This window comes from Mixophyes fleayi, chromosome 8, assembly GCF_038048845.1.
Source record: "Mixophyes fleayi isolate aMixFle1 chromosome 8, aMixFle1.hap1, whole genome shotgun sequence".
Classification (NCBI taxonomy): Eukaryota; Metazoa; Chordata; class Amphibia; order Anura; family Limnodynastidae; genus Mixophyes; species Mixophyes fleayi.
In genome coordinates, this window is record NC_134409.1 from 7,647,893 (window position 1) to 7,663,656 (window position 15,764).

Below are 15,764 nucleotides of genomic sequence, written 5' to 3' on the forward strand. Positions count from 1 at the left end.
ATATATGATATAGTATAGTAGGAGAACACAATGTGCACTTTTGAAGATATTAAAGAGGATGCGTCATCTAACGTGACTCTACTAACTCCACTAAAAAATTAAAAATCATTATACTGGGTACTACAAAACCCTGAAACTTGCAATAAGACTAATGATACTTGCAATAAGATGTGATACAGGCAATGGTCTGTAGAAAACTCACAAACAGACTCTTTATGTCATCTGCCTGGTAGGTTGTGAATAACTGACCTTCCTTAGCAACAACTGTGACCATCAAAAGAAACTGTGGACCACACTGATTGTGTTAATGATTTTAGCTTTTGCTAAGGAAGGTCAGTTATTCACAACCTGTCATTGCATGTATGTGTCTGAGTTTTCAACAGGTGATTTCAAGCAAGTATCAGGGGTTATTCCAGTACAGGTAAGTTGTAGTACCCAGCATAATGACTTTATTTCTCAGTTGAGTTACCTTTTAATTTAAATGTTCTTCTAATATAAAAATGTAGTAATCCCTTACTTTCATCCTTTCCATCAATATTTACCTTCTCAACTTGGCATATGCTGAACACGCCCTTCTTTGTTAATTTCTAGATAGAGGGCACTTATCAGTTCTTTCAGCCTGCACAGACACTACTATGTTCAAGAAACAAAAAATAGCTAAAATGGATATTTCCATATTCATTCATAATAAGTGTGCGGGTGACTTATTAGTTCGTAATTTGAATTGCCTATGAGTTATTGGTTTACATTATGAATCATGACTTTAAATCAAATTACATCTAGAATCGATGGGGATATATCATGATTAGGAGATATAGATAAATTGAATAAATAAATATATAAACTGATCTACATAATACCAAACAGTTCTCCATATACATCCTAATGTTTATAAACAATAATCTTAGTTAATTTAAAACAAAATTAATACATTAATAACAAGACATTATTAAAACAAAGTGAATTGTCTGAAAGATTACCTAAATGGTAATGACCAAACAATTTATATTATACTAATACTAATGATTTATGATTCTGGACTACCATGGCAACCAGAGTCACATGGCACACAATGGAGTGAGCAGAGAGGCTTAGGAACACCCCTCTGATCTCTGTCTGCACTGTGACATCAGCAGCAGCAGCTATTTATATAGCGCCATTAATTCCGCAACGCTGTAAAGAGAACTCATTTACATCCTCCTTCTTCCCCCTCTGCCATCCAAAGACCTGCTGAGAGCTGTGAGTCTGTGACTGTGCAGCAGACTGTCTGTATCTGGCAGTCATTTTTAGTTGCCAGAGAGCTTTTGAAAAGGAGATAATGATATAGGAGAAGAAGAATAGCTACGAAATATGACAAGCAAAAGGTATTTAATTTTCTATTTCTAAAAAAGACTACGTGGGATTGCTGCTTTACTATATGCCTAATATAACAAGAAAAATAATAATTTAACACATTTTAAAAATAATTTTACATAATTTGCATATCATCTTATGAACAATTGGTGGATGTAACGTGAAATAAAAATTACACACAACGGAGACAGTCTTCCGAGCTGCACCAATATGCATTGAGATTACAGCCGAAAGTGAAACTTTTCCTATTCAGGAGAGATCGTTTCATTACACAGTGTTGCTCTTATGGATTCAGCTTTATCTTTTGTTTGGTTATATTTTACCTTTAATTCATTCCAGTGATTTTCACCGAGCAGTAAGCAGATAGTGTCCCGGAGTCAATGGACCATCATCTATTTAATCTTAAGGAATCATATTACCTCCAGTAATCGGCTGTTCTATTTTTTCATATTTTTACATGTCTGATTTTTCTTTACATACAAATGTTTGTGTTTCCTGGGGATTTTTTTTTTCATTGATGTTGATTTTTTTTTTTTTCAATTTAATTATAAATCCTGGAAAAAAAAACCCAAATGTGTACTTTATTATACTTTCCTGATTAAAGATCTTTTTTCCGTTTTTTGCTTTTTGCTTTTTTTTTTCCATTTTAGTATCTCGATTCTGTTGCTGGAAAGCAACACAAAATGCAACTAAATGAATTAATGACTAGGACAAGGATTTGAAAAAGTATTCGGTAAACATGAAAGCATAAGATAAAGACACCGGTTGTAGAACATTAAAAAATAAGAGGACATGAATGTGGATATTATAAACAGCCTTGGAGCCACCAGTCAGCATGAGCGATTCTGTCTGATAAAAGGTTAAGCTACGTTTACATGGCTTCTTTGCAGATTCCGCTTATAAATTGTGCAACACGCATCAAGAACGAGCAGAGTCTGAATTTGCTGTTCAGTCAATGAAGCGTAAAACAAGGGTTATCTAGTTAGCCATGACCAAATTGCTCACTCTTCTCTCTAACGTATTATGGAATAAGCCGGGGTAAAACTATCATGGAGAGGAAACACATTTTATATAAGTGCCTTTTATATTCCTCGCTTTCTGGTTGTGCTTAAAGGAGTTCTCCACTTTTTGGAGAAACCCTCTTTTTCTGACCTGTGACGATGTAGAAAATAAGTGGGCTCTTTCCCCGAGACCCCTCTTAGCGCCTGAAGACGGTTGCCGTTGCAAGTTGCATTGCTCTATGAGCTGGCTAGATCGCTTCTATCTACCTCTATTAAAGAGGACAGGGCAGATTACGAGCTCTATTTATTATAGAGAGAAATTCTATTTTTCTCTGGATTTAGGTCTTCTCCCAATTTAACAAAGAGTCGATAAAGCATACTTACCATCTTTCTGAAGTCAGCTTCTGGGAGCCAGCTGGGGGAGGTGGGCGTGAGGGGGGGGCAAAATTGCATCATTTTGGCCCCGCCCCGGTGTAGAATGACGTAATGACGTCATTCTACACCAGGGGGTGGGGCCAAATGCTGCGATTCCCGGAGAGTCGCGGCATTTTGGACCAAATTCTGCCCACTTCACTAGGAAGTGGGCAGATTCGGGAGATTGCCATACTCTCTCGGGAGTCCGTGAGACTCACCCGAAATGCGGGAATCTCCCGGACATTCCGGGAGAGTTGGCAAGTATGCGATAAAGGCTATGGCATTCGCCAGGATCCTCAGACGAAGCTCCAGCGTGCATGCAGGAACTTTTATAAATAGACCCTAGGTCACCTTGCTCAGTAAGCGCACGGTGCGCCGCTCCTGGACTTAGATAATTACATGAGGGTTAGTTGAGCCTAAATAGTGACTATATCCAGTGAGTTCAACGGCGATGTCACTATTTACTAGTACATTGATAGGCAATGTTCTCATATTGGTTCAGGGCACCATCGGTATTTATAGATTACAGACGCACATAGAAACATTACATCCCATGAAAGTACAGTGATTACAAGCAGAAGTTGTTTATTTTTATTGTTTGATATTCGGTCAAATGAATAGGCAAACGCAGCCCTGTTCCTTGCAGACTACACTTACTACAGCGTACGATTTTGGGGAGTGAACTGGGCGGAAAAAGGTGCGTTTTGCCATAGTCAATTTACAGTAGGGTCGTGCCAAACTCGAGCGTACGCAGCCACGTCTGAATCAAGCTCTGCGCACCTCAACGTTACTTACTTTTATCTCGTATATCGTGCACCAGCTACAGAGCTAGTCTAAGTCCTGATCAGTAGTCATGGCAGTGTTCCGCGCCTTGGTGAATTCAGGAGTACGCAAAAACTAAATACGTGCGTATAATACTGAACGCGGGTTTGCGCTCAGACTACGTGCCTTAAATAATCAGGCCCAACATTTTCAAATATATTATATTTAATTAAATGCCCCTTTTCAACAAATATCCTTGTTAGAGGCTTTTATTCTATAGAGGTAAAGGAGTCACTCTGTACAGTAATGACGGAGCTGCGGTCTGTCACACAGTGGGTGATTACTGTATGCGCTTTTGATGTTGGAAGTAAAGTAAATATCTGTGACAATTGGAGATAACAAAAGTCTGCTGACAGCATATGTCATGTACAGACCGCAAAACATGTAGGTCAGCAATACAATCCTATCTGTACCAATACACCAATTGGTCACCCCGCGCATATTAGAGATCATACCCGCAGGTTGCGTTCTGTCTGGATTTTGGATATGCCCCTGTAAATACCATTTGCAGCATTACGGGTCAGGCTTGAAATGCGCATTGTGGAAAGCGTAAAAAATGTGGCATCAAGACTCCTACTCTTTATGAGCACCCCCGACATTCAGTCGGAGCTTTCCTTCCCTCTCCTAAAATGACACTAGGCTGAGTCACATTTATACTTTATAATGAGCGTAACAGTACTCACTGAAATCATCTTTATTTATGTGATTAATAAGTATTAGATTTATATATGAAAATAAATATTTATATAAATGATTCATGATTCTACTGATAACAGTTATTTTAATTTATGATCAAGTAAAAGTGTTATGTGTTCAGATGTGACCTTTTATTGCACATAAACTTTTGTAGATACTGCAGTCTGCTCTGTGTGCAGGGCCGTCTTCCTATTGGGAATGCTGGGCAACTGCCCAGGGGCCCCTCGGGTATGGGGGCCCCATAGGCAGAGCTCTGAAGTATTAAAGAGAAAAAAAAGAAAAAAACTTACTTTTTTGTGGCCGTGCGGTGGTGATCCGGGTCCCCCCCGCTCCCCTCCTGCGTGCTGCGCTCACACTGAATGTCGGAGGTGTGATAACGTCATTTTCAGTGAGGAGCGCAGCATGGAGGAGCCACAACGCGACGGAGAAGCAAACGAGGAAGAAAGAAAAGAGAAAAGAAGAACAAAGAAGAGAAGAAGGCGATAGAAAGGTAAGTGAAGGGGGACAAAGAGGAGAATAATAAAGGGCACAGTATCTGAAACGGGGCGTGGGGGCAGAAGCATGATGAATGGGGACAAACAGGAGCATAATGGAGGGCACAGTGTGTGTGAAATAAGGGAGACATGAAGGGGCATATGGAGAGATGTGATGGGCATGCAAGGGGCATATGGAGAGATGTGATGGGCATGCAAGGGGCATTTAGTTAGGTTCAGTGCTATGTGGAGTGGTGTTATAGGTATGTTGGCCATTTATTACTTTTCGCAGGTAACAATAAATAGAAACTTAATTTTATCGATAATTTACATTTTTATTTCAGTGAGTAACTGTGTAGGTAGGGGCCCCAGTGCACTGCCTGGGGGCCCATAATGTTGTTAAGATGGCCATGTCTGTGTGTCTACATCATACTTGCCAACTCTCCCTGAATGTCAGGGAGACTCCCTGAACTAGGGGTGATCTCCCTCACTCCCTGAAGAGTCTGGCATTCTCCCTGATGCTGAGCCAGTACAAGACGTGGTTGGCTTCGCCATCTGTGGCATGATGACACAGTTCAGAAATTGTGTCCTATGTCCATGTATTGAGGCCTATGGAGGTGGCCATTTTCATGGAGACCTAGATTTAATCAAAGACTGACAGGTAAGACAACATGACTTCAGTAATGGAGACAGAAATGTAAAAGACACTTCAGTCTCTAGAGATTCATTAGCTGCTTTTCTTTAACGCATAATTGCCTACTCTCCCGGAATGTCCGGGAGACTCCCGTATTTCTGGGAGAGCAGGGCAACCTCCCGGTTCTGGGCCCCGCAATAGATAAGTGGCGGGGCTTAATGACGCAAATATCGCGTCATCTTAACCCCGCCCCCTGTTGCAATTGGCCAAAATTGTGACAATCGTTTAGGGGCAGTGCCAAAATGATTTGATTTGTCAAACCCCGCCACCGCACGCCCACGTCCCTCGGGATCTCCCTGAAACAAAGGAGGAAAAATTGGCAAGTATGTTCGGTCTACATACGGAAAGTATCATATAGCCAGAGTGTCCTTATAGCCAGATTCGGATGGAAACGTAACTTGAGATCCACTTGGATTTGAATACGGGCGGCACTAAGCACAAATGACATGCGCTTTATAAACACAGGACTTACATGTAAGCTGCGTTCGTACATGAATCAGGCCCTTAGTGTTCTGTGTTTGGTATTTGTTTCGTTGTACTCACTGTTGTCATAAATAAAAAGAATAAATAAAAGAAACTAAGACACTCCCAATATGTCATTTGTTTTTAAATGAAGCCATCAAACACGACTATTAAAGATACTATTAACGATAAACATACATCGTTAGACAGATTTGCACATCAGATTTAAATGGCCCATATTTGCTTTGTGCTTTGTGGCTCATAATTGCTCATTTGTACAATCAGCGTTTTCCTGGTGGTGTTTTCAAACAGGGACGAAAAAAATGAATCAGACTGGGGGGAAAAAGTAGCTCAGCTTCCAACCTTCCTGTAATTACAACAATCCTATTAATTTTATAGACAATCCAGCTGATAACATATGCTCCTTCTATGTCTTCTTGTTGTTATTTTCCTTTGCCTCATGAAACCAGGCTCAATTTGAAGTGATATTTTAATTCATTATTATGAAGAAAGAAGGCAACTGGTTTTAGTGGTTACAGAAGGGTGACTCACAGCCCCGTCCCAGATGCTCGCACTGTCGCAATGAGAGCAGATTTGAAACATCTTGTCTCGGGCACACATCAGTACTCATGTCTGCTGCTTATATCCCAGAGGAGAGACCAACACCTGCTACTGGCAGGATGCCGCACCCGCGGGGAACGATCGTTCTATTGCTGCTGGGTGATAGGACAGGACAGACTCTAGATTTCAAGTGAACTGGCTTAAGGCACCCTAGGGCTCGCTGCACCCAATGCTCTCATCCATATGGTTTCATTTCCTTAGAGGACGCCATCCTTATTGCCGTGCACACAGAGAATCTATAATTGTAACGTGGCTTGTGTGTGCGTTCCAGTTGTACCATTTACAAGGCTTTATGGGCGATGCAAAGCTATATACTTTAGTATAAACTAATCAGAGCAGAACGACTGAAGGGAGCCGAGCTTTCAAATCTTTAAGAATTCAATCTCAATGAGATACATTAATATATTTCATAGACTGTGTGTTTCCAAGTTAAAACGCATATCTGGTCTAAACATTCAAGTTACACTGTGCCATATATATATATATATATCATTGCATTGCACAAAGGTGACGATTGGAAAAAATGTTAATAGGGGGAGCTTCTCTTTCCGACAGTACTGTAGAAGGGGGGCGGAGAGTCAGAGATTAGTAGAAGGATGAATCTATAGAGATTTGTACATGTTGTTCGATTACAACACAGTGACTTTATTATTACTATTATTTTCGTAGATTTGTAAGGCGCCACAGTACTTCGCAGTGCCATACCGGTGGTAATCGTTTTTATGATTACCACTATTCCGACATGAAGAAGCCCTACAAAGAAAATCCGAAATTATAAGAAAACCCGATTGTAAAATAAACAGAGTTACCTTCAACCCGACGCTGGAGATCTCCGATGGGAGCACCATGCTGACAGCAAGTGATTCCGATTGGAGAAGTGTTCGGCACTGCAGGCTGACGTCATGTGGGGACCCGTAAGGTTAAGTGCTTAAACACTTAGCCCCACATTGCCGCTTTAAATTTCTATTGATAGACGTCGCGATGACGGCACCCTGCGGTGCCGAACACTTCTCCAATCGAAATCACTTGCTGTCAGCATCGTGCTCCCATCGGAGATCTCTTTGTAGGCCTTCTCCATGTCAGAGTAGTACCCAACCCGCACCATACAGTAGGGAAAACAGGACATACGTAAAACAGGGACATACAAGGCAGACAGAATAAATGCAGACATGAAAATAAAGGGTAGGGAGGACCCTGCTCATTAAGGATCTTACATTCTAGGTGGGAGAGGTCAAAGGTGAGACAAGGGAGCGAGTGTGGTTCATAGTAAAAATTGGGCAGGTGTGAGGGTGCATTAGTGTGAGTAGTATAAGTGGGAGTAAGATAAAGAGTTAGGTCTTCATAGAGCGCTAAAGATTTGAAGACTGGGCGAGGTAGGGAATTCCATTAATGGGGAGCAGCACGGGAGAAGGTCTTGCAGGCGGGAGTGAGAGGTGGTTATAAGTGACCATGGGAGGTACAGGTCAGAGGTAAATCTAAGAGGGCAATAGGAAAAGTATTTTGAGATGAGGTTTTAGATGTAAGGATGGGTTGTGGTGATGAGGGCTCTGTAGGAAATGGTGAGTAACTTAAATTGGATACTGGAGGACACAGAGAGCCAGTGTAGGGATTGCTGGGGCATTTCAGATGGATTGCTGCAGCATCTCTATTTTAGCTTTTTGTCCTGAAACTGATAACCAGGTAGTCTCTCTACTCTGGACGCCATCTAACCCTAAAAGTAATATTTTCATGATTTCCTCTGACACAGGTTGAATAACTACTGAATAAAATATATTTATTTATTCTATTCATACATCATTCATACACAGTTATACATGTTTAAGGGCCAGTTCTTGATAGCTGGGGAGTGGTGACTTATTCGGACTCACAACAGTTCTACAATTTTAGCTTCTTCGGTCAGCTGACCTGATGACATGGTTGAAGGTAATTAACACAGAGCTATATATACTGAGAGTAAAGGAAATTGTAGGATAACAGAAATACTATGCTGTTATCTATTTAATTTTTTTTTTTTTACATATACAGAGGTAGTAGGTACAAACAAAATCTGTTATGACATAACTATAGCATACATTGCTGCTAGCAATGCAACAATCTATTGATCCAAGTCAGTGACTAGGATATAAATTTTCAGAGAAATATGGCAGCAGCAGTGAGCAACTTTTAACTGATAAACATGGTTTTTTGACACGTAACGGGGTTGTTCTGACATGTAATATAATGTACAACAGTAAACAACAGCCTCCTCTACACCATGAGAAAAAATGATGATTTAATTGGCTTCATAGGGGCATATTTAATTAGCTTCCGGGATTGCGGCTTACTAGCGGCCTCCTCCTTCCCGATACCGCTACGCCATAGATTTCCCTTTGCACCCCACAGGAGGAAACAGGAGCACAACCATACAAACATAGGGCGAATATATAAACCACACACATGGCACACTGGTAGAAATTTAACCCATGACCCCATCACTGTGAGGCCGCAATGCTAACCACTGAGCCGCCACGATTCCCACAAGTAAAGTGCGCTACTTAACTTGTAACAGTTAATTAAGGTTAAATTACTAAAAACTGAACTCAATGTCCAACCAATGTAAAACTAAATTAAAGGTTCCCATAAAATCTTTAAACCTAAATTAAGGATAATTGCATCTTGGTTAATATGTATTGACTAGGAGTAATTAGAATGCTAACAAACAGGTCGGTAGACCTGACATAATGGGGACATATTCTCACACGTGAGCCCAATCTATTTGACTGTAATGTAGAAAGTCAGATTTGATGTCCAGCAAAAACATGTCGTAGTGCAATATCTCTTTGTATAATGCAAAGTACTCAATTTAATGGTGTAATTCAGAGCTCAGCGTGGCTTCTCATTAATAAACAGAGGGCGGCTGAAGGCGTTACATCGGGGTAAATAGCCTGACTGCGCTAGCACCGCACAGCTGCACTGTGGGTTCTGACAGAGCAGACAGAACTGTACAAGAGTGTATGTGACTGTGGAGGATAAATGTCACATGTATTTAAAATTAATTAAGCAACTTTGACAGCACTGAACTGTGGGGAGGTTCACACTGGTAGTGTAGAAATACTAGGCAAAATGTCTGAAGTGCATAGAGTCCTATGTACCATAAATCACCCTGTTACGCATCATCACAGCATTGACTGATGACTTAACGGAGCAATTTACTATTAAAGTCATGTTGTGGTAATAACTCAGTTTGATTGAAAACTTAGGGCTCTGACCCGGACTTTTACTGCTCACATGCAGAGGTCATTTCCGTTAGTAACGCAGGGGAGAGCAGGAAGCTGTCGGAGGCGGAGCTGAAGATCCCTCTCCTGCGACGCTCTCTCCAGGATTGAATGGCTAACGCCAGCTTCAGATGGTTGTTAGCCATCGGGAGAAATATTACAGAAGAAATATTATCCATAGTGTACCTGACATCTACACAATTGGGTCATGTGGAGACCGAATTGTAAGCACAAAAAACACTTTTTCCAAATGCACAGTAGCAAAACTTCTATCTCCCCGTTGCACCTCTCTATGCTTAGAGAGGCAGGCAGGTGTAGCCACAGCACAGTGAGGGTATGTTGACGCTATTTACGTACTAGTTTGAGTGGGGACTAGCAACAGACACCCCTCTGTTGCGGCTGCTTGCCCCATGGCGTAAGATTTGTCTGGAAGATGAAGAACGTCCAGCACAGATCTTTTTGTGTATTAAAAAAAAGATACATTTGTTTTGTTTTTTTTAAAAAAGTATTCACACCTACACCCCCTCCCCCAAAGAAAAGCTTAAAGAACCCTAATGCTGCCAAACTCGGGGGACAAAAAAGGGGTGTCCTCCTGAATTTGCTTATAACCACGGTGGCGCAGTGGTTAGCACTTCTGCCTCACAGCACTGGGGTCATGAGTTCAATTCCTGACCATGGCCTTATCTGTGTGGAGTTTGTATGTTCTCCCCGTGTTTGCGTGGGTTTCCTCCGGGTGCTCCGGTTTCCTCCCACACTCCAAAAACATACTAGTAGGTTAATTGGCTGCTATCAAATTGACCCTAGTCTGTGTCTGTTGGTCTGTCTGTCTGTCTGTATGTTAGGGAATTTAGACTGTAAGCTCCAATGCGGCAGGGACTGATGTGAGTGAGTTCTCTGTACAGCGCTGCGGAATCAGTGGTGCTATATAAATAAATGGTGATGATAACCAGGGGATTTCCCACAACCTGAGCTCTAGCCCTCAGGGGCAGCATTGTAACTCAATTTTGCTTTTCCTTATGTTGGGAGGTATGTACCAGCAGCGGTGGCGGAGGAGTGTTATTAGGCTGAAGCACTGGACACCCTCAATGTGATTAGGGCACGCCTTTGTGAGGTGTTGCCACGCCCCTTCCCATACCTCTCTGTTCCTGTATGTTGGGAGCATAGGAGATAGGTCTGTAGGTTCCGATCAGCCCCAATATTTGTGCTGCCACAACAACTATGTCTGTACATGAAATATATCAGTTAGTAGGAGGGTAATGTCAGCACAGCCAATCATTTTAAAAAGTTGGCTCCTAGGTTTGGTATGATGTAATACAATGGGGGGCAAATGGTGGCCTGGGATTCTTCTTCATTCCTAATTATGTGATGTCACAGTGAGCGCAGTCACACGGTCTATGTAGCAGGTTAGTGTGTGATTGGATGGTGATGTCACAGTGAGCGCAGTCACACAGTCTATGTAGCAGGTTAGTGTGTAATTGGATGGTGATGTCACAGCGCAGTCACACGGTCTATGTAGCAGATTAGTGTGTGATTGGGTGGTGATGTCACACAGTGAGCGCAGTCACACAGTCTATGTAGCAGGTTAGTGTGTGATTGGGTGGTGATGTCACAGCGCAGTCACACAGTCTATGTAGCAGGTTAGTGTGTGATTGGGTGGTGATGTCACACAGTGAGCGCAGTCACACAGTCTATGTAGCAGGTTAGTGTGTGATTGGGTGGTGATGTCACACAGTGAGCGCAGTCACACAGTCTATGTAGCAGGTTAGTGTGTGATTGGATGGTGATGTCACAGCGCAGTCACACAGTCTATGTAGCAGGTCAGTGTGTGATTGGGTGGTGATGTCACAGCGCAGTCACACAGTCTATGTAGCAGGTTAGTGTGTGATTGGGTGGTGATGTCACACAGTGAGCGCAGTCACACAGTCTATGTAGCAGGTTAGTGTGTGATTGGATGGTGATGTCACAGTGAGCGCAGTCACACAGTCTATGTAGCAGGTTAGTGTGTGATTGGATGGTGATGTCACACAGTGAGCGCAGTCACACAGTCTATGTAGCAGGTCAGTGTGTGATTGGATGGGGATGTCACAGCGCAGTCACACAGTCTATGTAGCAGGTTAGTGTGTGATTGGATGGTGATGTCACAGCGCAGTCACACAGTCTATGTAGCAGGTTAGTGTGTGATTGGATGGTGATGTCACAGCGCAGTCACACAGTCTATGTAGCAGGTTAGTGTGTGATTGGATGGTGATGTCGCAGCGCAGTCACACAGTCTATGTAGCAGGTTAGTGTGTGATTGGATGGTGATGTCACAGCGCAGTCACACAGTCTATGTAGCAGGTTAGTGTGTGATTGGATGATGATGTCACAGCGCAGTCACACAGTCTATGTAGCAGGTTAGTGTGTGATTGGGTGGTGATGTCACACAGTGAGCGCAGTCACACAGTCTATGTAGCAGGTTAGTGTGTGATTGGGTGGTGATGTCACACAGTGAGCGCAGTCACACAGTCTATGTAGCAGGTTAGTGTGTGATTGGATGGTGATGTCACACAGTGAGCGCAGTCACACAGTCTATGTAGCAGGTCAGTGTGTGATTGGATGGTGATGTCACAGTGAGCGCAGTCACACAGTCTATGTAGTAGGTTAGTGTGTGATGTCACAGAGTGAGTGCAGTGAAGTCACATAACACGTAGTCCATGATTGTCTGGCTAGGTCTTCTGATCATTGAAACCAATTACATGTTTTCTTTCATTTTCTAAACTGCACTACAAAAATGATAGCTAGAATCTGATTGGTTGTCATTGACAACGCAACATACAACAGTTTTTATGAGCAATAGCTCTCCTCAAAGGTCATATCATGCCTCTTGTGGGACCAATAACCATTTACCAGGCCCCAGAAAAATAACATATTGCTAAATGCTGCTTTATTGGCTGAAAACACCCTGCTAATGTTGGGGCCTAACTCCGGCTCCATGGATGTTAATTGTACACTGGGTTTTTTTCTTCAGATTCTGTAACATATACTAACTAGTGCCATTGAAAATGGTTAAAAACTACTTTATAATTTACGCTAAATACACTTCCAGAGCTGCCTATAAATCAAAATAGTGAGGAAGTTTGTAGCCATAGTGGATTTATAGCTCCCCTAATGGAAGTGGTCCTGAAACATGCAATTAAGACGTGTAAGGAGGTTTAACATCTGCGAACGTCTGAGAATAATTCATGTAAAGAGTGATTATTCTGTAAAAACTGCTAATTACCACATATATCATATGAAACAAACACAGTGCACATATAAATGTCTCTTGTATTATTTGTTTTTATCATTTGTACTTTAGTAATGGAACAAAATCATATTTCATCAGCTCCATGTGCCTCCAAATAATTTTGCATACACATGTGCCAAACACTATCATCTCATATGTTCAAGTTCATTTTAAATTAGAGATGGTCACTGACCCCCATGTTTTGGTTTTGGTTTTGGATCTGGATTACCTTCGTGTTTTGGTTTTGGTTTTGGTTTTGGCAAAACCGCCCCTGCGTGTTTTGGTTTTGGTTTTGGCAAAACCGCCCCTGCGTGTTTTGGTTTTGTTTGGTTTTGTTTTGCTATTTTTGAAAAAAATACAATTTTTTGGGTCTAAAATAACTTGATTTAGTGCTCCGCCAGTTTCTTGGATAAGTGAAATAATTCTAAAGCTAATAAATTATAAAAAACTGTTTAATCCCTAGTAGGCCGTCCTTAATTCTAACACTTGCCTGCAAATTGTACAGAGAAACCCGGTTGTTTTCCCCCTCCATCTTTGACTATTGGCAATGTAACCATCGTCTTTGGGTGTATATTACACCCTCCACTTGTAGTTAAATAGAAAAAAATCAGCCTGCATTGACTGTACGTTAAATAGAAATGGACAAAGTCAGTTTGGTATCTGTCTGCATCAGACCCCTCTCCACTAGTAGTAAAATAGAAAACTATTCAGCCGTTATAGACTGTAGAATATAAATAGAAATGGACAAAGGCAGTTTGGTGGCAGTCTGTATCAGACCCCCCTCCACTTGTAGTGAAATAGAAAACTATTCAGCTGTTATAGACTGTAGAATATAAATAGAAATGGACAAAGGCAGTTTGGTGTCAGTCTCTATAGGGCCCCCTCCACTTGTAGTTAAATAGAAAAAAAGCAGCCTGCACAGACTGAACAATATAAAAATAAATGAAGCAAGGTAGTTTGGTGGCTGTCTATGACCCCCCCTCCTCCACTTGTAGTTAAATAGAAAAAAAAGAAGAAGGCTCAGTAACATTTCTTGATCTGCCACTAATAGAGAAAGGCAAAGGCCTCATTCTTTCTTTGCCACTGCGTGTGTAGAATGGCATGTTGGCAATTTTATTTTTCTCGCCATTTAACTTTTCATGAGTTACAGCTCTTTTTCTCTTCAACACGGTTACATTTTTTTTTGTGTGTTTTTTTTCACTATGTACTTTTACATAGGCTTTACCAGATGACGTACTGGGAACACTACCATCAGGACTGGTGCCAGCACCTGCTTGCTGATCCTGCTCATATGTGGACTGCTTTGAATCCATTTTAATGAGGCCAAAGCACATGACGTGCAAAATATTGTATAGATACTGCTGCTAAATATGACTTTTGGCAGCCAGAAAAATTATTGTTTCACACTGGGGAATATGGGACACCCTAAAGCACTTGATGTGCAAAATATTGTATAGATACTGCTGCTAAATATGACTTTTGGCAGCCAGAAAAATTAGTGTTTCACACTGGGGAATATGGGACAGCCCAAAGCACTTGTAGTGCAAAATATTGTATAGATACTATTGCTAAATATGACTTTTGGCAGCCAGAAAAATTAGTGTTTCACACTGGGGAATATGGGACACCCCAAAGCACTTGTAGTGCAAAATATTGAGAAAAAAAAATCCTCCTCTATCCTCCTCTCTTCCTGCTCTAACAATTGCTAATAGAATTGGTATCAGAATTGCAATAATAATTGAAAGAATAAGGTATACAATTATTGCTCTGTCCCTGATCTGATACAGCCTGTGACCTAACCCTGCTCTCTCCCTCTGTCAAATGGCGATGGATTGCTGTGGAGGCGGGTATTTATGCATTTCAAATATCGCGAGAACCGAGCCCCGAGATCCGACAACGTCACAATGACGTTTTGCCTCGATTTCGATTCCGAACGGGGCGGGAGAGTACTCGGATAGGCAAAGTTCGGGCGGGTTCGGATCTCGGGGAACCGAGCCCGCCCATCTCTATTTTAAATCAACCCATATAAAGCACTGAGGCTCATATTTGAGCTGCAAAAAATGCAGACTTATTACCCCTTTATTTGTGCGAGTACGTCTACTTGTCCAGCAAGCACATCTCAAGGGCCCTCAGAAACCAATCTGCGCCTACCTTCCAATAGTAAAATTTGGCATGGTCGAAGGAACACAGCGTCGCTTTACAGCCCAATCTGCGGCTACTTTAGGGCCCTCAATTTCTTATTTTAACTTTTGTGTTTTTGTTTATGGCATTAGTCGTAGTGCATATAGAAATGCCGTTTTCTGCAAAATGGAAGGTGGGAAATGAGTTTGTTGAAAAATTAGGATGAGTCACCTCAGAGGTAGGGGGTAAATTCAGTACTTTCATAGGGAGATTAAGTCTCAGCGACTGCCCGCCGCAACATTGCGGACTCCACCTGACTTGAGCTTTCTCAACCCCTTGATCTAATTTAAATAATTTCATTCCGCGTGCACTCGTGTCTAATCAGCACTCTTCCCAATCCTTTCAATCTCTCGCATCAGACAGTGCAACCTTTTGTACCTACAGATGTGACCATCTTTGGTCACCAATCCATGTGCTTATCCCTAAAATGGGTGCATTTGCGCAAAACTAGGTGTATGTCATCACAAACAGCATTTGCACTCTGTATTTTTGCACTTTGAGTGTTTCTATCATAAAAAACACTATTCT

At 41.7% G+C, this 15,764-nt stretch overlaps 1 long non-coding RNA gene across 1 annotated transcript in view; it reads left to right on the forward strand.

Annotated features, from left to right (window-relative positions):
- The window catches only part of LOC142098889 (uncharacterized), a 71,390-nt gene that overhangs the window by 32,147 nt on the left and 23,479 nt on the right, over positions 1 to 15,764 (forward strand). The gene's annotated exons all lie outside the window — the stretch shown is intronic.